This window comes from Chiloscyllium plagiosum, unplaced genomic scaffold (genome assembly GCF_037043375.1).
Source record: "Chiloscyllium plagiosum isolate Xiang-an unplaced genomic scaffold, Cpla_swu_hap1 HiC_scaffold_34, whole genome shotgun sequence".
In the NCBI taxonomy this organism is placed as follows: domain Eukaryota; kingdom Metazoa; phylum Chordata; class Chondrichthyes; order Orectolobiformes; family Hemiscylliidae; genus Chiloscyllium; species Chiloscyllium plagiosum.
This window is the reverse complement of record NW_028270172.1, coordinates 39,783,678-39,807,942: the sequence shown is the minus strand read 5'-3', so window position 1 is coordinate 39,807,942 and position 24,265 is coordinate 39,783,678. Positions and strand designations below refer to the sequence as shown.

Genomic DNA, 24,265 nt, shown 5'->3' with positions numbered 1-24,265 from the left:
TCTTGTTTTACATTATACCTTCAATAATGCAACATTCCCTCAGGATTCTACTGAAGCATTAATCAAGATACGTACTCAAATGTCCAAGATGGACATGAAACCAGGTGACACCTTCCATAGTCTAAAACCATCCAGAACTGATTTCCAAACTCTTTACATTGGAACAGATAACATTCTCAATCAGATTGGAATGTGTAATCTTATGTCCTCCTTGTTGAACAAGCAATAATGCAGATAAAGAAAAAGTACAAAATTAAGTACTCAAGCAATACAAAAGAAAGTGATCGAGGATTCCATGGACACAGAAATAACAAATCTAAATTCAGAAGAGGGACAGGGCCACTTGGAAGAAAGATATAGTAAGCTCACAGGTGATCCCAATGTAATGTCAGAAATATTCCATCATAGTTGAAGCAATAAAAAATTTAAGATAGAAAGGGAAAACTATTGACAAATTAATCAAACTTTAGAGAGAAAACAACCATTGGCCCAAATACATTTCAAAACATATTAAAAGAATTTAGGAACAAGGCAGCATAGGTGCTATTAAATGTATATAAACTTCATTAGAAAAAGGAGTAGTGTTAGAGAGTAACAAATTGCTAAAGTAACCCTGACACTTTAAGAGGGAACTAGAATCGTTAGAAACATCGTTACCTAATAATTTAGTTTTTCAAATAGCCTTCAGTAACGGAACACATGATCAAGGTCAAAACTTATCACTTAAGATTTATGACTAAGGTCACAGCAGATGAAGTCAGGAACAAGTATTAGGACTGATGGCAAGCTAACTAAACAGAGAATAGAGAGCAAGGCTTAATAGGCAGTTAGATGGGCAAGGACGAAAAGCTACAACAAGCAATTAAGATGGAATTTTGGGTTCTAATGCTTGAGAGTTGACAGTTAAAAATAAGGGAGTCTTACAACTCTACGGGGTGAAGGAAGAACCATGTCTGAGGTCCTTGTACAGTTTGGTCCTCATTTTTGATTTAAGAGGTATTGGTGTTGGAGGTGGTTCAAATGTGATACACTGGTCTGATTCATGGGACGATGAGGTTGACTTATCAAGAGTGGCTAAACAGGCGAGGCCTTCATTCATTAGAGTTTAGAAAAATGTGAAGCAGTCTTATTGAAACATACAAAATTCTGAGGAGGCTTGACAAGGTCAATGTTGAGACGACATTTCCACTCTTGGGAGTGTCTCGACCAAGGAAACTTATTTGCAGAATGAATTTTCAAATAAAGCAGAGGGACGAAGGAATTTTCACTTCCAGACGGTGGTGAACATGTAGAATTCTTTACCCCAAAGAGTTTTGGAGGCTAGATCACTAAATATATTGAAAGAGGGAATAGATATATTATTGAAATATTGGAGAATTGAGGGCTGTGAAGTGCTGGCCCAAGAGAGACGTTGAGGCCTGGGGATGATCAGCATAGTCTTGACTGGTGGGGCAGGGTTGAGAGGCCAGATGGCCTACCCCTTTTCCTATTTCTTATGTTTCACTAGAATCAGTGGTTTTTATTCTTCTACATAACTTAAGAATCAGAAGTTCATTTTCAAAGTTTGTGGACGATAGTTCGTACAGAGGAGGACTACAGTGTAACACAGGAGAGTGTTCCTGAACTTTGCAGAAGGAAAATGTAATTGGTAAATGACCTTCAATATATATAAGTATATGAGTTGATAGGAAAAATATACAGGCCGCATACTTCTTAGAAAATAAAAGTGCAGGGTGGAGAATGCAAGTATCTGGGAGTATGCATACACAAATTATTAGCAGCACAGGTTTATAAAGTCTTTAAAAAAACAAATCTTGCTCTTGGGATTATCTGCAATGAGGAATTCAAAGGTAGAGATGTTACATTTGTGTTGAACCTTAGTTAGATACACTTAGACCATGTATTTGCACAGTTCTGGTCTCCATTTGTATAAAGAACTTAGAGGTGTGAAATAATGCGAAAAAAAATGATCTACCAGGATGATGCCAGAACTGACAGGTCATAACGAAGGAGAGTTGATTATACAGGGTAGCATTTTTGCCTCCAGAAAAGAGAAGACTGAGGCCTGCACTCTTAATGCGTTTTGAGATTATAACAGAAATTTAATAGGAAAGTGTTCCACTTGCATAGGAGACCAGGGTTCAGGCTACAAATTCAGGATGGTCATGAAATTACCCTAACTGGAAGGTTAGCAGGAGGCCAATTTCTTTAAAGGTTTCATTAAAGGCAGATTTCATTAAAGGATAACTGCCTCTTGGAAGTTTCTGTATGGCATTATAAACAAAGGCTATAGAAGTGTCCTGCTAAGATGCTGCAACAGATTCCATTGACTCCTGGAATGGTTACAGCATAGAAGGCCCATTCAGGCCACTGAATCTGCTGTTACCTCTTTTGTTAAACATTGCCACTATTTTGCTGCTGTTGTTCCAACTTTCACTGATCACGTACCAGCAAACATGGGGGAACTCCTGAGGAATGTATAAGGGGATTTGTCCCAGGAATTCAACCTGCTTGAATTTCCCAAGTTACGGTGCCCCTCATTGCTCAATATTAAAATAAAATAGGCAGGGACAGCTCCAGTTTCCATGTGTTTTAGCAGCTACACAGATGAAATGCACTATAAGTGATACAACTGAATAAAAGTATTTGGTGGAGCAGCAGTGATAAATTCTCAGACATACTTAGTCCATCTGCTGCTTTATGACTATTCTGTAATAGTATGATTCTCAACCTCTTATACTAATGCTGTTTAAGGCCCACTTGAACCAGTGAACAGCTTCGTTTCTTCATATACACTTCTGTGAGCTTTTGTTATACTGCTTTCTCAAATGCCTTTGATCTGAATTTTCTCCGTGGATTTCTTTATCCCCCTTCATATAATTCCTACTCCTTTGTTGAACCCTTCCTTGTAAGTGTGGGAAAGATTCTGGAAAGCGAGCAGGGCTGAAGTTTTGAAAGCTTGTTGACAGCTCCCAAGCAGAGGAGGATGACAGCTGGAAATTGTCTCTGGAAAGCACAGGTCTTAATCATCTCTCAGGCTTGTTTACCTTGCTCCTTTCATTGTGGGCTTACATGGTTCTATTCTCAACCATGAGTCAGAAGGTTGTGGGTTCAAGCCCCATTTGAGAAATCTAGCAAACAGCCTGGCCTTACACTTCCGCATGATATCTGGGGATTGTTAGCTCGAGGACCGTAAAGACCCTCTGTTTCATCTTAAAAGCAGCTGTCGTATTTTTGTTCATTCTTTCTTTGTTTTTTCCTGTTGTGAAATAAAAGTTAACATGAACAACTGTTTGAAGGCTTTACAACATCAGCTGCTTGCTTTTAAGAATGACAGCATTTTACATTCTGAGGGGCATTAGGGAAAGTAGGCGCTGCTTCAGACAAGGTTCTAACTCTGTGGCTCGAAGGAAAGTTAGCCGTTGTCACTTGTTAATGGGCGAGCAGGACAGCAATGAGATCTTAGCACTGACGTATGAATGGTTGTATTCCTTTCCAGCTAGGGCAAGGATTCTCTCCTCAAAGGGAGTGAGGAGGTGAACGTTAGGTATCCAACCACACGTCTTGGCTCGTTCAACCCTATTGTGGGCCATTTCCTCCTGAGGGAGATGAAAGTGACTGGTACGGCTCAAGGTGTTGGTGGGTGTTTTAAGTGAGTATGTTGGCAGTGCAGAGGCTATGCAGGGTTATTTGTTAGGGAGTGTGGGATTTACTCTTTGTCTGCCTGTATCCATTGTCTCCGGCAATACAGGAAGTGTGGAGGGTAGCTCCAAACTGACAGTGCTTGAACTGGTGCACAACATGACACACCAATCCCAGCAGCCCCTGACAATGGGGAGTATTTCTGCCTCCGGACAGAAACCTGTATGGTGTCTTTAGCTAAAGCTCAAGCCAACCTGAAAGTGGGTGTCAATAGAGAGCTGCGTGACACATCGTACCTAGTACTGCATTACTCTATCATTGTCAAGATGATATTTTCCCTTCTTAATGTCCTCCTCTTTCTCCTCAAGTACTGCTGTCACTTTCCCAGTTCTTAAGGGTTCCTCACATCTCCTCTTTGCCTGTTGCAGTTGTGCAGAACACAGATTATGCAGCATTCTCTGTCCAGAGTGCACTGCAAGGCCCTCATCAGACCAACCTAAGCATCAAAACCATATCTTCAAGAGGCCCATTGTCTGCTCCACAGTGCCCTGGTGAAGAATGGGGTGGGGTGGGGGTGGGGGGGGGGGGGGGGGTGGTGTTTTGAATCTAAATTGGCTCAGTCAGAGGGTTGATGAATAGAGCCATCAGCCATGATTGGCAAATATTGTCCTTGCCTCCCAGTAACTATCTTCGGAAGGCATCAGGCCTTTAAAATGAAGCAGGAGCCTAAGTGTTCTCAAGGATATAAGCATCACGGCAGCTCCTAGCATACCTGGTGCAGTCCTCTAAGATGTGGTAATGATGATCCCAGATGAGTTGGATTGACTGAGTGGAATTCTTTCCTGTTAATGAATTCAACTGTGTTATGATATGGCCTTCTCATTGCGTCACATAATATCATTTCTAATGTGACCTGTATTTGGGGCAAGCCAGCTGCTAAACCTACTGCCCGGGCTGCAGCACTGACCTTGTCATGGGTAAATAAGATATTTTGGTGTGCTGTGCAGGACATTGGTTAGGCTACTTTTGGAATATTGCTTGCAATTCTGGTCTCCTTCCTATCAGAAGGATGTCGTGAAACGTGAAAGGGTTCAGAAAAGGTTTACAAGGATGTTGCCAGGGTTGGAGGGTTTGAGCTATAGGGAGAGGCTGAACAGGCTGGGGCTGTTTTTCCTGGAGCATCAGAGGCTGAGGGATGACCTTATAGAGGTTTACAAAATCATGATGGGCATGGATAGGATAAATAGACAAGGTCTTTTCCCTGGGATGGGGGAGTCCAGATCTAGAGGGCATAAGTTTAGGGTGAGAGGGGAAAAATATAAAAGAGTCCTAAAGGGCAACTTTTTCACACAGAGGGTGGTGCGCGTTTGGAATGAGCTGCCAGAGGAAGTGGTGGAGGCTGGTACAATTACAGCATTTAAAAGGCATGTGGATGGATATATGAATAGGAAGGGTTTAGAGAGATATGGACCATGTGCTAGCATATGGGACTAGATTAGGTCAGGACATCTGGTTGGCATGGACCAAGTATCTGTTTCTGTGCTGTACATCTCTATGACTCTATGATCTAGCACAAATTGTATCAATATCAGACTTGATACAATTGTAGGTCAAGGACTGAGAGATCCCAAATAGGTCCCCTATGGATCCGTAGAAGCAGCTAGTTATATTAGAATGAAGTTGCTGCTGTCACTTTGACAGGCACCAGGCTGGGATGGTTACAAACCCCTTCAGATCAGAGGCACTGGTGAGAAGCAACTGGGGGGGATTCTGGGAGAAGTTGGCACAATCACCATGACAGCAAGTTTCGAATAGCAGCCTTCCCTTGATCAGCAGATCAGCAAACAAATAAAGGTTGTTGTGGTAGGAACCTTTAACTTGCCCAAATTGACTGGGACTTGCTGGGGTTGGGGGATCGGGGTGCGGGGCAAGGATTTGTTAGTTGCATCCAGGAAGGGTTCTTGAAGCTATTTGTAAATAGTCCATCTCAGGAAGGAGCCATGCTAGACCTGGTATTGGGGAAGGAGCCCAGCCAGGTGATCGAAGTCTCAGTGGGGAAACATTTCAGGAACAGTGACCATAACTCCCTAAGTTTTACATTAATTGTGGGTAAGTGTAAGAGCAGTCCTCAGGTGAATGTACTAAATTCAGGCACGGCCAATTACGACAACAGAAGGCAGGAACTGGAGGATTTAGTCTCAGGGGTGGAGGTAGGGCGGCTGTTTGAGGGTAAATCCACACCTGGCACATGGGAATCTTTTAAACGCCAGTTGATTAGAGTTCAGGACCAACATGTTCCTATGAAAATTAAGAATAAGGATGGTAAGATTTGGAAATCTTGGATGACAAGAGAAATTGTGAGCTCAGTCCAAATGAGAAAGGAAGGATACCTAAGGTTCAGGAAACTAAAGGCTGACCGATCCCTCAAAAAATATAAACCAAGCAGAACTCAAACAAGATGTTAGAAGGGATAAAAAGGGCTGGGAATTGTCAAACAGGATTAAGGATAATCCAAAGGCATTGAATACGTATATAAGGACCAAGAGGGTAGCTAGGGAAAGGGTAGGTCCACTCAAGCACAAAGGAGGGAATTTATGCATGGAGCTGGAGGAAATGGGTGAGGTCCTTAATGAATACTTTGCAATGGTACTCATGAACGCAAAGGACATGGTGGATGATGACTCTCCAGAGGGGTGTGTTGATATTCTTGGGCATGTCGATATAAAAAAGGAGGAGGTCTTGGGTGTTTGAAAAACATTACTGTGGACAAGTCCCCAGGATGTGATTCAATCTATCCCAAAATAGTAAGGGAGATGAGGGAGGAAATTGCTGGGGCCTTGAAAGAAATCTTTGTACTTTTGTGACTACTCCATAGTCACAGGACAGTTCCCAGAGATTGGAGAATAGCCAATGTTTTTCCTTTGTGTAAGAAGGACAGCAGGGATAATCCAGGAAATTACACGCCAGTGAGCCTTACGTCACAGAGTCATAGAGTCACACTGCATGGAACAGACCTTTTACGTGGTGAGCTGGTTTCCTAAATGGAACTAGACCCATTTGCCTTTGTTTGGCCCATATCCCCTCCACACCTTCCCTATCCATGTAGCAGTCCACCTGTCTTTTGATTGTTGTAATTGTACCTGCCTCTACCACTTCCTCTGGCACCTATTTCCATACACACAACTGTCTGTGTGAGAAGCTTTCCCCACAGGTGCCTTTTAAACCATTCTCCCTCACCTTAAAAACTATGTCCTCTAGTTTTTGGATTCCCCCACCCTGGGGAAAGGTCTTAGCAATTCACCCTATTTATGTTCATCATGAGTTTATAAACTTCTGTAAGGTCACCCTCAGCCTCCTATGCTGTAGGAAAAGAAGTCCTAATCTATCCAGCCTCTTCTTATTACTCAAACCCTCCAGTCTCGGTTTCATCCTTGTAAGTCATTTTTGCACCCTTCCCAGTTTAATAACATTCTTCCTATAAGGGGGCAAACAGAATTGTACACAGTACTCCAAATATGACCTAATCAATGTCTTGCACAGCTATAACATGACGTCCTAACTGCTGTATTCAATGCTCTGACCGTTGAAGGCAAGCATGCCAAAAACCTTCTTTACCACTTTCAAAGAACTATGTGCCTGCACCCATAGATCTCTCTGTTTGACAATAATCCCCAGGGCCCTACCATTAACTGTGTAAGTGCTGTCCTGGTTTGTCTTAACAAAATTCAACACCTTGCATTTATCTGCATTAAATTCCATCTGCCACTCCTCGGCCCACTGGCCCAGTTGATCAAGGTCCATTAATACCCTTACATTGTCTTCTTCACCGGCCACTACACCACCAATTTTGGTGTGATCTGTAAACTTACTAGCAATATCTCCTACATTCTCATCAAATTGTTTATGTAAATGACAAACAACAGTGGGCACAGCATGAACCTGTGGAAGGGAAATTATTGGAGAAGATTCTTAGAGATAGAATTTACTCACATTTGGAAATACGTGGACTTATGTACGATAGATGTTTGTATGGAGGAGGTTGAGCCTCAAAAACCTGATAGAATTTTTTGAGGTGACAAAGATGATTGATGAGGGCAGGGCAGTGAATGTTGTCTACATGGACTTTAGCAAAGCCTTTGACAAGGTCCTACATGGAAGTCTGAAACAGAGGGTGGAGTCACATGAGATTTGCAGTGAGCTGATAAAATGGATATAGAACTGGCCTAGTCACAGACAAAAGAATCGCAGTGAAAGGGTATATTTCTGACTGGAGATCTGTGAACAATGGTGTTCCCCAGGGATCGGTGCTCCAAAGTAGGCTCCACATGAGCATAAGAGAGTGAGGGGCCACCTGACAGAAATTTACAAAATTAACAGAGACATGGAGCGACATGGATAACCAGAGTCTTTTCCCAGAGTAGAGATGTGTTCTAAATGTGAATTCCGGGAGATATAGGTTTAAGGTAAAAGGAGGAAAGTTTAAAGGAGGTATGAGAGGCAAACATTTTACACAGAGATTGGTAAGTGCCTGGAATGTGCTGTCAGAACAGGTGGTGGATGCAGGTATAGTAGTGACGTTCAAGATGGATCTTGACAGATACATGAATGGGCAGGGAATAGAGGGATATGGACAGCATAGAGACAAAAGGTTTTGTTTAGAAAGGCACCATTTGTTGGCACAGGCTTGTTGGGCTAAAGGACCTGTTCCTGTGCTGTATTGTTCCTTTCTCTCATTGTTCTTTATCACCAGTCTTGCTCCAGGAGAGGACGGCGTCCTGGTATGGTGTCCTGGGACATCCTCAGTTGGCAGTGATGCTGGAAGAAATGCCATTGAGGATACTCCACTCGGAGTCTCTTGTACCTCCTGAGGAGAGCTGATGGGAGCTTTCACAGGATCTTGCCCATGTGGGGGCTGTTTACCAGCCACGACAGGTTACTGTTGGTTATGGGCTAACCAATGCCTTTGTTCCTCTTTGTGCTGTCTATGACTGTGACAGGAATGAGAGCACTTATTATTGCTGGCTTGATTCGGGACATGTGCAATGAACCGATGTGAGCAATGTCAGAGACCAAACAGCCTCTCAGTGAGATGCTTTGTCAGCATTTGCAGCAAACATCAATGAGACTTGACTGAAGCCCTCAGCACAATGGGAAATGGAGCCCTGCAACAAGGAAGGTCATAGGATGCCTCAACATAGACCTCTGAGATATTAGACTTTACTCTGACAGATGTTGCATAAGACATATCACTGAAAAGCACTTGGAGATTATAAGTGCAGCAGGATTGCTACCACTTTGTCCACACCCCTAAATCATCCAAGAAACATAGAATTAAACATAATGCCCTATGTTCTTATACACATAAAGTTTACTGTGTGAGGAAAGCAGCCCCATGTCCTGGTGCAGCCCTTTTGGACTGGGGTTGAGAACTGACAATCTCAGGTGACACTGTAAAGATTGCCTGTGATTACTTCCACTTCATAGAGATTTTGAGGGTTTACTTGTCATGATCAGTGGCATAATCATTATTGCTTACAGTCTAGGATTTCTAATCGATCTTGTTGGTGAATGCATGAGCTGCACATAGAGAGTGATGTAATGAGTACCAGAGCCATTTTGAATCTTTCGTGCCCTAATTAATGCAATTGTCCCTTGAAGGGGCTCACGACAGCCACAAGTTGACCCCAACCCCACAGACAAAACAAAACAAAGTTATTCTGTCCACTCTTGATGTGCTGGCAGCCACTTTTCATTCTACCTTATAATTGCTATTTGATGGAAGATGGAAGGCTTTTCAGGTCATGCTTAAGAGTGTGCACTGCAGGCTTTACCTGCTATTCCAAATGATCCCTCCCATCCCCACCGCCCACTAAACCTTCATTTTGCATTACAGTTTCTGTTAACCTATCAGGTTTGGATCTCTTCGTTTTGAACCCTTTTCTTTAATATCAATATCCCCAAATTACCTCCCTGAGCTCCTGGCCTTCCACATAGCTATTCCACAGTTGTTATATTCCATCTCCCCACTGAAGCCAGGGGTAGGAGTCACTCGGGAAAAAGCCCTCCTCCTGCAGTACCCTGTGCCTTCTCATGTTATCAATGAGATACAAAATTGGAAAAACGGTCTTCATGCTTATCAGAGAGGTGCTTGTACGGCTGTTGAAAACGTACGGGGAAAATTGAACTATTGAAGAATCTAATTTTTCCATATTTTCCCAAATATCCCACCACTGATGATTCTGTTCCCAGGCTGGAAGCCAATAATTCTGGACTGTTCAGGTGAATCTTTCCAAACACTGAGTGACGAGATCTACGATGAGAAATTTAGGAAAATCGGTTGAGATGTTGAGTGAGGGACTTCTCAGTTCTGAATCCGAAAACTCGCATTTTTCAATGGCATCCTGGATGTTGAGACAGGCATCTCGCTAGTGATTACCATTCATGATGGCCCTCACCACAACTTAATCTCACCTCTTTAATATTCAGGCTCCCTGCCAGGTAAAACCTAGACACTGGGAATTCCCGACATGAAAATCTGAGTGGGTACCTGGTGACCCCAGCTTGCTGGTTGCTCCTCCAGATCTCAGTCTTGGACACTGGGCACCAACATCTCAGGGCAGTGACCACACGCACCCCATGTTCCCCAACACTGGCATCCAACATGTGCTAGTCTCACTATATCATCAAGGTAACCTCCAATCCAGTTACAATACAACTCTGCATTTCAAATTTGCAGAGTAGCAGTACTTGCATTGCATCATAGTGTCATACAGCAGTCCAACCCATCCTTGGCTGACCCAGGTTGTCTAACTGAATGAGTCCTATTTATTGCATTTGGCCAATATCCCACTAGACTTTTCGGATCCACGTACCTGTCCAAATGTCTTTTAAATGCTGCAATTGCACCCTCCTCCATCACTTCCTCTGGCAGCTCACTCCATCCATGTTCTGTGTGAAAAGGTTGCCCTTTAAACCTTTCCCCTCTCACCTTGAACCTATGCTGTCTAGTTTTGGACTCCCCCATCCTTCGAAAAAGACCTTAGTTGTTCACTGTTTCTATGCCCCTCATGATTTTATGAAAAGTGGAAGTGCTGGCACATCTTGCACGTGGGGAAAAGATGGTGAGCTGTGCGCCTGTGAGAATGATAGAGCATTCTGGGAGGTGGGACCAGTAGCACACAGAGAGAGAGAGAGAGAGAGAGAGAGAGAGAGACCGCAGAGAAAGACTCACAATGGTGGAATGGAGATCACTGACCTTTCTGTGACATTGGTGTGCGTTCCTCCATTTGTCTGAGACTGCATTCATCCTGGGGGCAACTTCAGGCCTGGTTGGCAGGGTCTACTGCAGTGGTCTCCTCTGCCAGTGCTGATGGAAGAGGTCAACCCTTCTGGCTCTACACCACCCACTCACCCACCCATCAAGAACTTCGGGTCCCTTGTCCACAAAGTAGAACACCAATTTCCTCTCATTAGCCTTGCCCGGGGCAAATGCCAGGAGCGACTGCTAAGCTGCAGATGGCCAACATTTGAGCAAGTGCACAATTGACTTTTAAAGATGGCGTCAGCACTGGGTTCCTGAAATGTTTTGACAATGGTGAGTATTTCGGCTCACAGTGAGGGGGAGAATCCAGCTTGCCTCAGTAGAGAGGAGCACGAATGGGTGTGATATATAGTTTAAGGTGTGAATTTTGAGCGATCACGCATGATGAGTTACAAGGCCTCAACGAATGTATTCCTCCATGAAACTCAACTAAACTGACACTCAGCCAATTTCCTGTCAGATTCAGGCCTTTGCTTTTTTCTCCCTCAGTTTCTCTCTATCTCTTTTATTTAGACAGTCTCATGTTTTCTGCACATATGGATGACATTCCGTAAGGACGTTTTCTTGTTTGTCTTTTCAAACAAACGTACTGTGTTGTTAAAGATTGAGGATGTAGGGGAGCAATGGTCATTCTCCATAACTCTTCGCTGACAACAGCTCCCTGTGATTCTTGGAACTACTTGTCCTTGAGTTAGGCTTTCTGCCAAGTCAGTCCGACTGCTCCAATAGGACATTAGATTTGCATTTGTTCCCAGCCATCCACAGTTTAAAATTGTAGCTCTTGACTGCTCAAGGATTGCTGCAACTGGTATTGGATACGGTGACAGTATCCAGAAAATATGCAAAACCACTGGAACTGGTTTAGTTCAAAACAGACTATTCTATTTACTCTTGAATACTTACTGATTAACTGAAGGCAGAGGCTGTTTAGTTCCTTGAGCCTGTTCCATCAGTTATTGAAATTCAGGCTTCGCTGTGACCAAACTCTGTATTCGCCTTCAGCTAAATCCCTTGGTACCTCTGGTTAACATGAACAATCAATCACAGAAATAAAATGAACAATTGACTTAGCATAAGTTGCTAATTGTGGAACATCACTATTCCTCTTTAATTGCAGAAATGATTTCCAACCTCACTCCTGAAATTTCTTGCTCCAATTTTCAGTCTACCTCTCCTTGTCTGACACTCCCAAAGAGTAAAAATAGATTTTGTCTATCTGCGTTAGCCCTTCCCCCATTATACCATGGAAACTTTGATCAAATAGTCCCTTAATACTTTTAATTCCAAGGAATGCAACTGTAGTATGTCAGCTCCTGTAGTTGAACCCTGAAAGTCCAGGTATAGTTCTGGTAAACCTATGTAGTGGTGCTCCCAAGGCTAAGGTGTAGAACCTGGAACAATTCACTGGACTGCAAGTGTGGTTTAAGCTGGGCTTTGCATAACTGTAGCATAACTTCTACCCCCTAGTATTTCATTTCACCAACGTTCCATGAACCTGTTTGATTATTTTCCATACCGGTTAATTACATTTTAATTATTCCTATCTATAGACTGACATTTTTCTTTGGACCTCCAGTTTAGTTTTAAACTTTACACGACATGTGACCTGATTGAGTTTTGTAAAATAATGAGGGCCGTGGATAAGATGAGTGACAAGGGACTTTTCCCTAGGATGGGGGAGTTCAAAACCACGGAATTATTTTTAAGGTGAGAGGAGAGTGATTTAAAAAGCACACAAAGGGCAACTTCTTCACAAGAGAGTGATTCGTGTGTGGATTGAACTGGCAGAGAAGGTGTTGGATGCAGGTACAGTTACAATGTTTAAAAGACATTTGGAAAAGTTTATGTTTAGGAAAAGTATGCAGGGATATGGGCCAAGCACAGGCAGGTGGGACTAGTTTAGTTTAGGTACATGGTTGGCATGGACTGGTTTGACCGAAAGGTTGGTTACCATGCCGAGTGGCTCTATGATTTGTGGACATTGAATCCCAGTTGCTAAAGTTTTACCTATTCACTTAATTTACCAAAATCTCATTGTAAAATATGCTTCTATCAATATTGCTTTTAGTGCCACAATTGACAAACTTGGATATGTAACTCTGCATCTCAATTTGAAGGAATGATCGTTGCAACACTGTCATTCTAAGGCATCATTCCCTACAAGGTACTCATGAAGTAGATCATAGAAAAGAACAGATGTTTTCTATCTCTTTACTGCCCAACACTGAAATATGAAACATGGAATTGAAATGTTTATTTATTTAGCATTTTTTACCATAGAACATGGAACATCACTACTATAATGTGTACTATCAACTCAAAAGGTTTAGCTACTCCCATCATTCATTAATTGTACCTTGAATGAGATAATAATACAGCTCTCCTCAGGCCACCTCAATCATTTCTCCTAAAATGATCTTAAGAGTTCCATTTATCAGAGACATTATTGTATTGCTGTTTTCTGAGTCCCAAACGCTGTTAAAGTGAAGCATGCGTTTCACTCTGCAGCTGTTGGAAGAGTTCAGTCTTATTGTGTGGATCACACTAAAGGCTCAAGAAAGATGCAGTGGCTATTTGTACCTCCAGACATTCACACACTGCGAAGGCCTATTGAGCAGAAGACGGATATCATTAAGTACATTGTGCAATACAGCGGACTAACAAGCGAAGAAACTATGGGAAAGGTCGAAAGGACATTTCACTTGAGTAGTGACTACCTCTCAGACCTGTTTCAAATAGAATCCCAGAGCAATTACTTGGGCCATCCCCACACATTATTGTTTAGATTTGCAGTTTGGAAGATAAGGTGCAGACTACAGATCTGAAAGACCACGGTACCCCTTGAGTGTTCCAGGCTAGGAGGTTTTTGAAGTATCTGAAGAATAGCGAATAAAGATAAATTACCTACGCTTGTAAGGTACGCCTCACTTTTTGAATGATATTTTCTTCTGCATGTCAAGTACCCACACTTCGAACTGTGACTGTTGTACCTAATGTATGCTTCTGCTGGACAATGTTTCCATTGTTTGCCAGTTTAGACCATTTACATTGTATGTAAGTAACAGGAGAATGATGCCAAATACATTCAATGAGCCAATGTCCAACATTAATTCTTTGTCTTACCTCCTCTGAAAGACTGTTGGAGGATTGTTTGGAATGAAGCAGAGAGGAGCTGCCTGCTACGCATTATTACTGTAGAGAAACAATCATATCTAGCTCTGGGCTGAAAGATGGGAGGACATAGCTCAAAGGTGGAGATATGTATAATATAGACAGAAAAAGGATTAAAGAGTTTTAAGATTCATGGTCCTTCAAAGCTACAGTTCGTGGTTGTGTAAGTGTCAACCTGAGTTGGTGATAGTAATTGAGACAAGCTGATGGGGAGAGTCTGGGAAAGTTTGGACGTAAGATAGAAAGTGTGATGAAAACTTAATTGAAAGAACACAGAAGGTGGAAGAAATTTAGGGGAGGGTACATGAGGGATCTCTTTAGAAAAACTAGGAAGTTGCAAAGGGTTGTATTTATTAAGTGTGTCTTGTGAATAAATTATCAGAGGTTTGTGATGTATATTCAGAGTAACAATGGGTTCATTATATTGGAATCTAAGTTCAGTCTATTTTGCAAAGACAATAGAGGAGAAATGTAATAGGAAAGAAATTAAGTTTAGATTGTTCAAAGTCAAAGGATAGATGCAAAAAGCAGAAAATATAAATTTTATATTCTGCTGCACAACAGTGTTTTGCAAGGGAAGAGTAAGCAAAGGTTGCAGTAGCAGACTGAGACAGTTACATACAGGTAAGAAAGTGTTTGACCACAGTGTGATTATCTCTATGTAATGTTTTTGTCATTTTGTGATATTTTTAAAACATTTCAAGTGGAGATAGAGATATGAAAGAAATAGAGCAGGGCACTGGACATATGTAGGAATGAGATCATGAAATCACTTTCAGAATGGTCTGTCACCGATAGGGATCATTAAATGGGAATGTTACAATGCACACCCCCATCTCTGCTAAAAATGATAAACTTGAAGACTTTTTAATCACCCTCATGCTAACAAATCTATTATATCAGTCACCTGGTGATAATTGGGAGATAGTATTTGACCTTCAGTCAATTCATACAACTTTACTCCAGCAGAAACCTGTATGCGATGTCTGTAGAGGACAGGATACTGGAAGGGACAGTCCAGATAACAGAGTGCCTCGGCCTACAGGGAGTAGGCATTGGAGCTACCAGACGGGCATTCTGTCCTTGCTGTGAAAGATGGTGAGGTAAGTAGGACAGTGTAGGTGTCAGGTGAACACCTACACAATTGTAATGACGTCCTTTTTCTGCCTACTATGGCAGCTATGGCTTCCTTCCCTGCAGATCCACCAAAATAACAATGGAAGAAGATAATGCTGATGAAGGGGAAGAGAAAGAATTGATCAGAATAGCAAATCATAAGCAATAGGAGGATACAGCCATTCAAGTCAATTCTACCATTCAATAAGATCTTAGCTGAACTCTTATCCTGGCTGCACCTTCCCACATCTTACCTGTATCCTGTGATTCTCTGATTTTTCAAAAACCCATTAATGTCTGACTTGAATAATATTCAGCAACAGAATATCAATAGCTCTTTGGAGTAGAGAATGTGAGTAGTCCATAACTCTTCAAAAAAAAAACACATCCCCAGAATTCTGAATAGCTATCTCTTTATTCTGAATTTCTGATTCCTTGTTGTAGACACTCCAGTTTCGGGAAATATCGTCCCAGGATACTCTGACAACACTGTAAAGAATTTGACATGTTTTAATAAAATCATCCATCAGTCTACTCAATATAAACCTTGCCTACTCAATTTCCTCAGGATAATCCGGTCATCCCAGGAACCAGTCTTGATGAATATTCAGTCAATTCCATTGAAGACAATTCTTCCTGAGGAAACTAACCCAGGTCTATACACAGTCCCCATTGCTGACTAGTACAATTATAATAATACTTCTTAACTGCTAAAATTCGATCCCTATCTAATGCAGGCTAATGCTATTGTTGGTTTCTTAATTGTCTGCCATATCCACATAGCTAGTGGGAGGGTATCTGTGAGGAGGATGCACAGAAACTTCAGTGCGTTTTTCACAAGTCAAGTAAGTGGGCAAATATGAGGCAGATGGTGTAAAATGTGGATAACTGTGAGGTTATTTATATTGGGAGCAAACACAGGAAGGCAGACTATTATCTGAATGGCAATAGATTGGGAAAGGAGGAGATGCAATGAGACTGGGTGTCCTTGAAAGTAAGTATGCAGGTATAGCAGATGGTGAGGAAGGCAATTGGTACGTTGGCGAGAGGGTTTGAATGAAGGGACAAGGATGTCTTGCTGCAACTGTACAATATTGCTTAGCAAGGTTAGATCTCATGGAATACATGGAGTACTTGCCATTTGGATACAGAACTGGCTCAAAGGTAGAAGACAGAGGGTAGTGGTGGAGGGTTGTTTTTCAGACTGGAGGCCTGTGACTAGTGGAGTGTCACAAGGATTGGTGCTGGGTCCACTACTTTTTGTCATTTATATAAGTGATTTGGATGTGAGCATAAGAGGTACAGTTAGTAAGTTTGCAGATGACACCAAAATTGGAGGTGTAGAGGACAGCGAAGAGGGCTACCTCAGATTACAACAGGATCTGGACCAGATGGGCTAATGAGCTGAGAATTGGCAGGTGGAGTTTAATTCAGATAAATGCGAGGTGCTGCATTTTGGAAAAGCAAATCTTATCAGGACTTATACACTTAATGGTAAGGTCCTAGGGAGTGTTGCTGAACAAAGAGACCTTGGAGTGCAGGTTCATAGCTCCTTGAAAGTCGAGTCGCAGGTGGATAGGATAATGAAGAAGGCATTTGGTATAGAACATAGAACATAGAACATAGAAGAATACAGCGCAGTACAGGCCCTTGGGCCCTCGATGTTGCGCCGATCCAAGCCCACCTAAACTACACTAACCCACTATCCTCCATATACCTATCCAATGCCCTCTTAAATGCCCATAAAGAGGGAGAGTCCACCACTGTTACTGGCAGGGCATTCCATGAACTAACGACTCGCTGAGTGAAGAACCTACCCCTAACATCAGTCCTATATCTACCCCCCCTTAATTTAAAGCTATGCCCCCTTGTAATACCCGACTCAATACGCGGGAAAAGGTTCATACTGTCGACCCTATCTAACCCCCTAATCATCTTGTACACCTCAATCAAGTCACCCCTAAACCTTCTTTTCTCTAGTGAAAACAGCCCCAAGTGCCTCAGTCTTTCCTCATACGATTTTCCTTCCATACCAGGCAACATCCTCGTAAACCTCCTCTGCACCCGTTCCAATGCCTCCACATCCTTCCTATAGTATGGCGACCAAAACTGCACACAATATTCCAGATGCGGCCGTACCAGAGTCTTATACAACTGCATCATGACCTCAGGACTCCGGAACTCAATTCCTCTACCAATAAAAGCCAGTACGCCATATGCCTTCCTCACCGCACTATTTACCTGGGTGGCAACTTTCAGAGATCTGTGTACATGGACACCAAGATCCCTCTGCTCATCCACACTACCAAGTATCCGACCATTAGCCCAGTACCCCATCTTTTTGTTATTCTTCCCAAAGTGAATCACCTCGCACTTAGCTACATTGAATTCCATCTGCCACCTTTCTGCCCAGCTCTGCAGCTTCTCTATATCCTGCTGTAACCTGCCACATGCTTCCTCACTGTCAACAACTCCTCCGACTTTCGTATCATCCGCAAACTTGCTCACCCAACCTTCTAACCCCTCTTCCAGGTCATTTATAAAAATGACAAACAGCAATGGTCCCAAAACAGATCCTTGCGGAACACCGCTAGTGACGGCACTCCATGAAGAAACTTTGCCATCAACTACTACCCTCTGTCTTCTTCCATCCAGCCAATTCCTAATCCAAACCTCCAACTCACCCTCAATGCCATATCTCCGTATTTTCTGCAGTAGCCTACCATGGGGAACCTTATCAAACGCCTTACTAAAATCCATATATACCACATCTACCGCTTTCCCCTCATCAACCTCCTTCGTCACCTTTTCAAAGAATTCAATAAGGTTTGTGAGGCACGACTTGCCCTTCACAAAACCATGCTGACTATCCTTGATCACATTATTCCTATCCAGATGTGCATAAATCCTATCCCTTACAATTCTCTCTAAGACTTTGCCCACAACAGAAGTGAGACTCACCGGCCTATAGTTACTAGGGCTATCCCTACTCCCCTTTTTGAACAAGGGAACCACATTTGCTATCCTCCAGTCTTCTGGGACTACTCCTGTAGACAAAGAGGACATAAAAATCAAGGCCAATGGCTCTGCAATCTCCTCCCTTGCTTCCCAGAGAATCCTAGGATAAATGCCATCAGGCCCAGGGGACTTATCTATTTTCACCTTTTCCAGGATTTCCAACACCTCTTCTCTACAAACCTCAAAGCCATCCATTCTACTTATTTGTGACTCAGTATTCTCATCGACAACAATGCCCTGTTCCTGAGTAAATACTGAAGAAAAGTATTCATTCAGTGTCTCCCCAATCTCTTCCGCCTCCACACGCAACTTCCCCCTACTATCCTTGACTGGACCTATTCCTACCCTAGTCATTCTTTTATTCCTAACATACCTATAGAAAGCCTTAGGGTTTTCCCTAATCCTATCGACTAAGGACCTTTCATGTCCCCTCCTTGCTGCTTTTAGCTCTCTCTTCAGGTCCTTCCTGGCTACCCTATAACTCTCATGCTTTCCTTTATTGGTCAGAGTATTGAGTACAGGCGTTGGAAGGTCATGTTGCAGCTATACAGGACATTGGTTAGGCCACTGTTGGAATATTGTGTGCAAATCTGGTCTCCTTCCTATCGGAAAGATGTTGTGAAACATGAAAGGGTTCAGAAAAGATTTGCAAGGATGTTGCCAGGGTTGGAGGATTTGAGCTACAGGGAGAGGTTGAACAGGCTGGGGCTGTTTTCCCTGTAGCATCAGAGGCTGAGGGGTGACCTTATAGAGGTTTATAAAATCATGAGGGGCATGGATAGGATAAATTGACAAGGTCTTTTCTCTGGGGTGGGGGAGTCCTGAACTAGAATGCATAGGTTTAGGGTGAGAAGGAAAAGATATAAAAGAGACCTTTTTCACACAGAAGGTGGTATGTGTAGAGCTGCCAGAGGAAGAGGTGGAGGCTGGTACGATTGCAACATATACCCATCCAAAAGGCATTTGGATGGGTATATGAATAGGAAGGGTTTGGAGGGATATGGGCCAAGTGCTGGCAAATCGGAGTAGATTAGGTGAGGATATCTGGTCAGCATGGATGAATTGGACTGAAGGGTCTCTTTCTGTGCTGTACATCTCTATGGTGTGATTTGTAAGCCCAAACTTGGAGTATTGTGTGCAGTTTTGGTCTCATTATCTAAAGAAGGATATTTTTGCTACTGAACAAGTGCAAAGAACAATAGAATCCCTACAGTGCGGAAGCAGGCCATTCGCCCCATTGAGTCTGCACTGACCCTTTGAAGACCATCCATCCCAACCTTAGTCCCTGTAATCGTGCATTTCCCATGACTAGCCTACACATCCCTGGGCATTCTGGGCAATTTAGCATGGCCAATCCACCTAACCTGCACATCTTTGGATTGTGGGAGGAAACCCGAACACCTGGAGGAAACTCACACAGACCGGGGAGAACGTGCAAACTCCAGACAGACAGTTGCCTGAGGTTGGAATTGAACTTGAGTCCCTGTCACTGGGAGGCATCAGTGCTAATCACTGAGCCACCATGCCTCCCACAGTGGTTTACTGGACCGATTCCTGGGGTCACGGAACTGACATGCAGGAAGAAACTAGACCAATTAGCATGATCGTCAATAGAACTTAGAAGAATGAGGGGATGTCATAGAAGCATATAAAATTCTAACAGGAGCAGACATGTTGGATGCTGGAAGGATGATCTCAATGACCAGGTAGTCAAGATGAGGTCACAGTCTAAGGATAAGGTGGTGGGATTTTTTTGGGACAGAGCTAAAGAGAAAGTTCTTCACCCAGAGAGTGGTGAGGCTGGGGAATTCTCCAACACTGGAAACTGTTGAGGCTAAAACATTGACTACTTTCAAGAAAGATATGAATATAGTTCTCAGGATTAAAGAGGTCAAGAGGTGTGGAGAACAGATCAGCAAGGAAACCCGCTAGGCCTTGTAACAAAAAGAGTCGAAAAACCTTCATATGATTCAGACTTGGCCCAACATCAGCCTCTCCACTTTAGTATCAATATCTCATGAGCAAATAACTGGGAGAGGAAAAGAATCCTGTCTGAAGCAATCAAAAAACTCTTCCAATATTAGTCTCTCTGTTTGTATCTCGGAGAAAAGTGAAAATAGAAGAAAGGCCATCCTTAGAGACACAAGAATTGATTGCTAGGATAGCTAAATGTAAACATGACATGCTCCCTTATTAATGGAGATTGAACCATCCAACTCATACAGAGCATTACTGCACCTTGAACATCAGCTAAGGGTGAGCAGATTCCCAAGTCAGACAAGTGAGCTGGACCATAAGTAGATGTGATGGTTGACTTCAGACCCCTTGTGATTATTCTCCAGTCTGAGCTCCCATGTAGCATACTGTGCTCTGAATGCTTTCGTTGTACTTCACTTCTTCTGTCACTTAGCTTAAGAATTACGCAAGGCTGATTTGAAACTTGCATCTCCAATAAGAACGCAACATGGCTGTAATTTCTCTTTGAAATCTTAGCTGACAATCAACAGCAACTTAGATTTATGTAGCACCTTTAACGTAATGAAAAATCTAAAGGTGCTTTCAGAAACAATACAAAAAGGTATGACATTGAGCCACATCTTAGGTCAGATGACTAAAAACTTGGTTAAAGAGATAGTCTTAAAGACGTACGTCACTGACCAGAGGGAAAATTGGATTGCATTATTCTCATTGTGCTTCTCTTCTGTACAGACTTTTAAAAAAAAATTGCTTTCTTTATTTTCTTTTCCCTTTCAAACAGATGCTGGTGTTTTTTCTTCCAAAGCCTGTTTGTAAAGTCAAATTTAAAATGACCCTGAGCAAACTTTTTCAGCAAAAGCCAATTCAGATTTATTACTGCGTTCACAACCTCGGGGAATGGTTTATGATCCACATTCATACATGCACTCGAGAAACAAAGAGAAAGAAAAGGTGGAAGTTACCAGTTACAAATTGCCGACAAAGATATCAGAAATTGTTAATGTGAAGTACAGAGTCCAGTAAGTTAATGTCCTGTTGAAGTCCTTTTAGAGGAGATGCAAAACGTACCGTTCACAGGAGCGCAGCACATTCAAATTGCTAATGACAGTGTAAATGTTGTAGAGTGGGAATTGGTTTACTTCACAGACAAAATAAAATTTTCTTTCCAGAAATAAAATGTTTGAGAGATATTAGGATCAGAGACAGATATTTAACAAATCTGAGGGCTGCTTACTCATCTAGAAATACAAGCAGACTGGAGAACAGAAGTCAAGTTATCTAATTCCAGGTGGGTCGAACAAACTGCAGTCTCAGTTACTTGACTGGTAGCTCAGGTGGAGACACTGAGTCAGTGAGGTGGATTTAATGCTACCCCCCAGCAAAACCATTACATTCAAGCAATAAACTGTGGAGTTGTGTACCTACGTGAAGCAAAAATGGGTTTTCATGGTCTCTTCTATTTAGATCTGGCTGACATAGATACCTTGCCTACAAGTCTTTTGTACTGGCTTTGTTCATACAATGTCATTAGTATAACATTCCTGGAGTTGATGAGTTCACTTTTAAGTCCTGGGAATTTCTGGAAGAGGTCAACTTATTCATCCTGTGTGTGATAGCAATCATTTTAAAACTTAGAAAGAGTCCATTTAACAAAACAAAAGAATTTAAGCAAAATTTAAAAAGCAATGTAGGATATCTCTTTCTGCACTGTGAGCATAGCAATTGTCTAAAGGATAATAAGTGTGGGAGGTTAACTGAGATGTGTAGGGATGGAACGCCTGTTTTGGGACCTGGACAACTAAAGACACCGCCACCAATCAAGGAGCTATCAGGTCCGTGAATGCACAAGTGGCAATAATGACCGGAGTGCAGATATCTCTTTGTGCTGTGGGGATTCAGGGAATTACTGGGAAGGTTTAAACCAAGGAGGGTTTGAAAACAAGGATGAGAATTCTGTGATCAAGGTATTGCTTGGCTGGGAGCCAATGTTGAACAGTGAGCACAGCGTTGCCATGAGTTAAGACATTGGGAGGGAATGTTGAATGATGCTACGTTTACAAACAGGTGACATTTGAACTCAAATCTATAACGGGGAATAATGTGTCTGGATCAGTTATGCCTTTGTCGCCCTGAGCTGTATCTCTGTTAATGACACTATTTTCATATGCAAAGCTCCTGATTGGACTGGAGGCAAAATTGGCACCTAATTAAGATGGCTTGGAAACTGATTCTGACAGGGGACTACAATGCTCAAAGGCAATTGGCAGCCATAGTTGGACTTGCTTGGAGATCAAAACAGAGAACAGAATAGAGGGCCAGTGCATACACGTTGCTATAGGGTTTATCGTAATATATTTGACTTCTCTCCTCTAACATCTCAGTTTCCAACATTTTAAATTAGCAGCACATCACATTTTGGTTCTTCACAGAGCTTTCACCCGGCCTGTGTTAACGTACCCAAAACATATTCAGCTTTTGTTTCACCACTTTGAAAATCTCCTTCGAGCTCTCTCCACACTGTTCACAAGCTTTTCAACAAGCTTAACAGCCCATCAGTAGGAGCTGAATGTGTTGCTGCTCTATCCACAGTTGATCTCACTTTGAACATTTTAACATGTCACATTTTTGAGACAAAAATGGGAAAAATTAACTGACCTTTTTAATTAGCCAAAGCACAGGCAAGTTAATAACCACAACCTTATGGAACTTAGCTTAATAATGGTAACACATTTTGGGATATTCTTAAGAAGAAAACGCATACCTGGATAACATGAATCTCAAGCTCATTTATACAAGGGATTTTAAAACTTCCTGAAGAAGAGCTTATGCCCGAAACGTCGATTTTCCTGTTCCCTGGATGCTGCCTGACCTGCTGCGCTTTTCCAGCAACACATTTTCAGCATTTTAAAACATCAAGTGGTCTGAACATTTGTTAGAAAATCAATTTGCCATCTGGGTTGCTATCTTGAGTTTGCATCTGATCTTGTATCCATACAATTTGCAAACCTGGCCTAGCATTGATCAGGTTCCCAATGGCCTGGGTGTTGTGCGAATGTATCCACACTAGACTTAACTTCGAATGGTTCTGTTTAACTCAGTAGTTATTAGCACGGGAACACATTGTGCAGGATTTTTTTGGATGATGGGTTTTTCCATCTGGCTTGTGGAATAATCAATTGGGAAAGCAATGTATTGCCAATTATCACATCAATCCCCGGCTATTTAACTCTCCAATAATTGGCCATCTAACAGACTCAAGTAGCGTGAGGGTGGTGGGCTACCTTCGAACTGCAAAATCTGCAGAGATTTGTCATGGGTGCGGCTCAGCAGAGAGTGTTGTGGGAGTCTCGTCCCTGCAAACCCATCAACAGGGGAAGTTAAACTAAAATAATTTGGGTGTTCAGTCCATTTGATGTTTTAAAATCACTTCCATAAAGGAGCTTAAGATTTAGCATGTGTCTCATTGTTAAGAATATATGAAAACGTGTTACTGATATTAAGATAGGTACTGTAAAGTTGTGCTCATTAACTTGCCAGTGCTTTGGCTAATTACGAAGTCAGTTAAAGTTTCTCATTTTTGTCTCAAAAATAGAACACATATTTTTGATTATCTGATTAGTGTGCCAATGACAAAATTCTTTGGAAATAAAAAAAAGTCCCAATTTTTGTTAAATAAACATTTGAGCTGCATGTTTTAAACATGAGAAACGTTTTAAAAATGAGAAAGAAAACATACGTTCTTCAGAGTCTCATTTTAATGTTTAAAATTGCTAGCGTTTAATTTAATTTTTGTCCGATTATCCCAGGATTCCCAATCCTGTTGTGATTTACAATGTGTTTACACTATATTATTCTCAGTTTCCCCCCAATGGATTAGAGCAGGAATGCTAAGAGTAATGTGTTGTTGCTAAACAACATCTCTGAGCATCAGTTTTCTATTCTGTTGGGAGAGGTCTGGAGAATGAGACCTGTAAACACATATTGTAAAACAAACACATTTCTTATTACCTGCCTTTTTCC

At 42.1% G+C, this 24,265-nt stretch overlaps 1 long non-coding RNA gene across 1 annotated transcript in view; it reads left to right on the top strand.

Annotated features, from left to right (window-relative positions):
• The window catches only part of LOC148141144 (uncharacterized), a 57,646-nt gene that overhangs the window by 15,550 nt on the left and 17,831 nt on the right, over positions 1-24,265 (top strand). Inside the window, exon 2 of the long non-coding RNA XR_015752789.1 lies at positions 15,104-15,237. This is a non-coding gene — a long non-coding RNA (uncharacterized LOC148141144). The remainder of the gene's footprint in view (positions 1-15,103; positions 15,238-24,265) is intronic.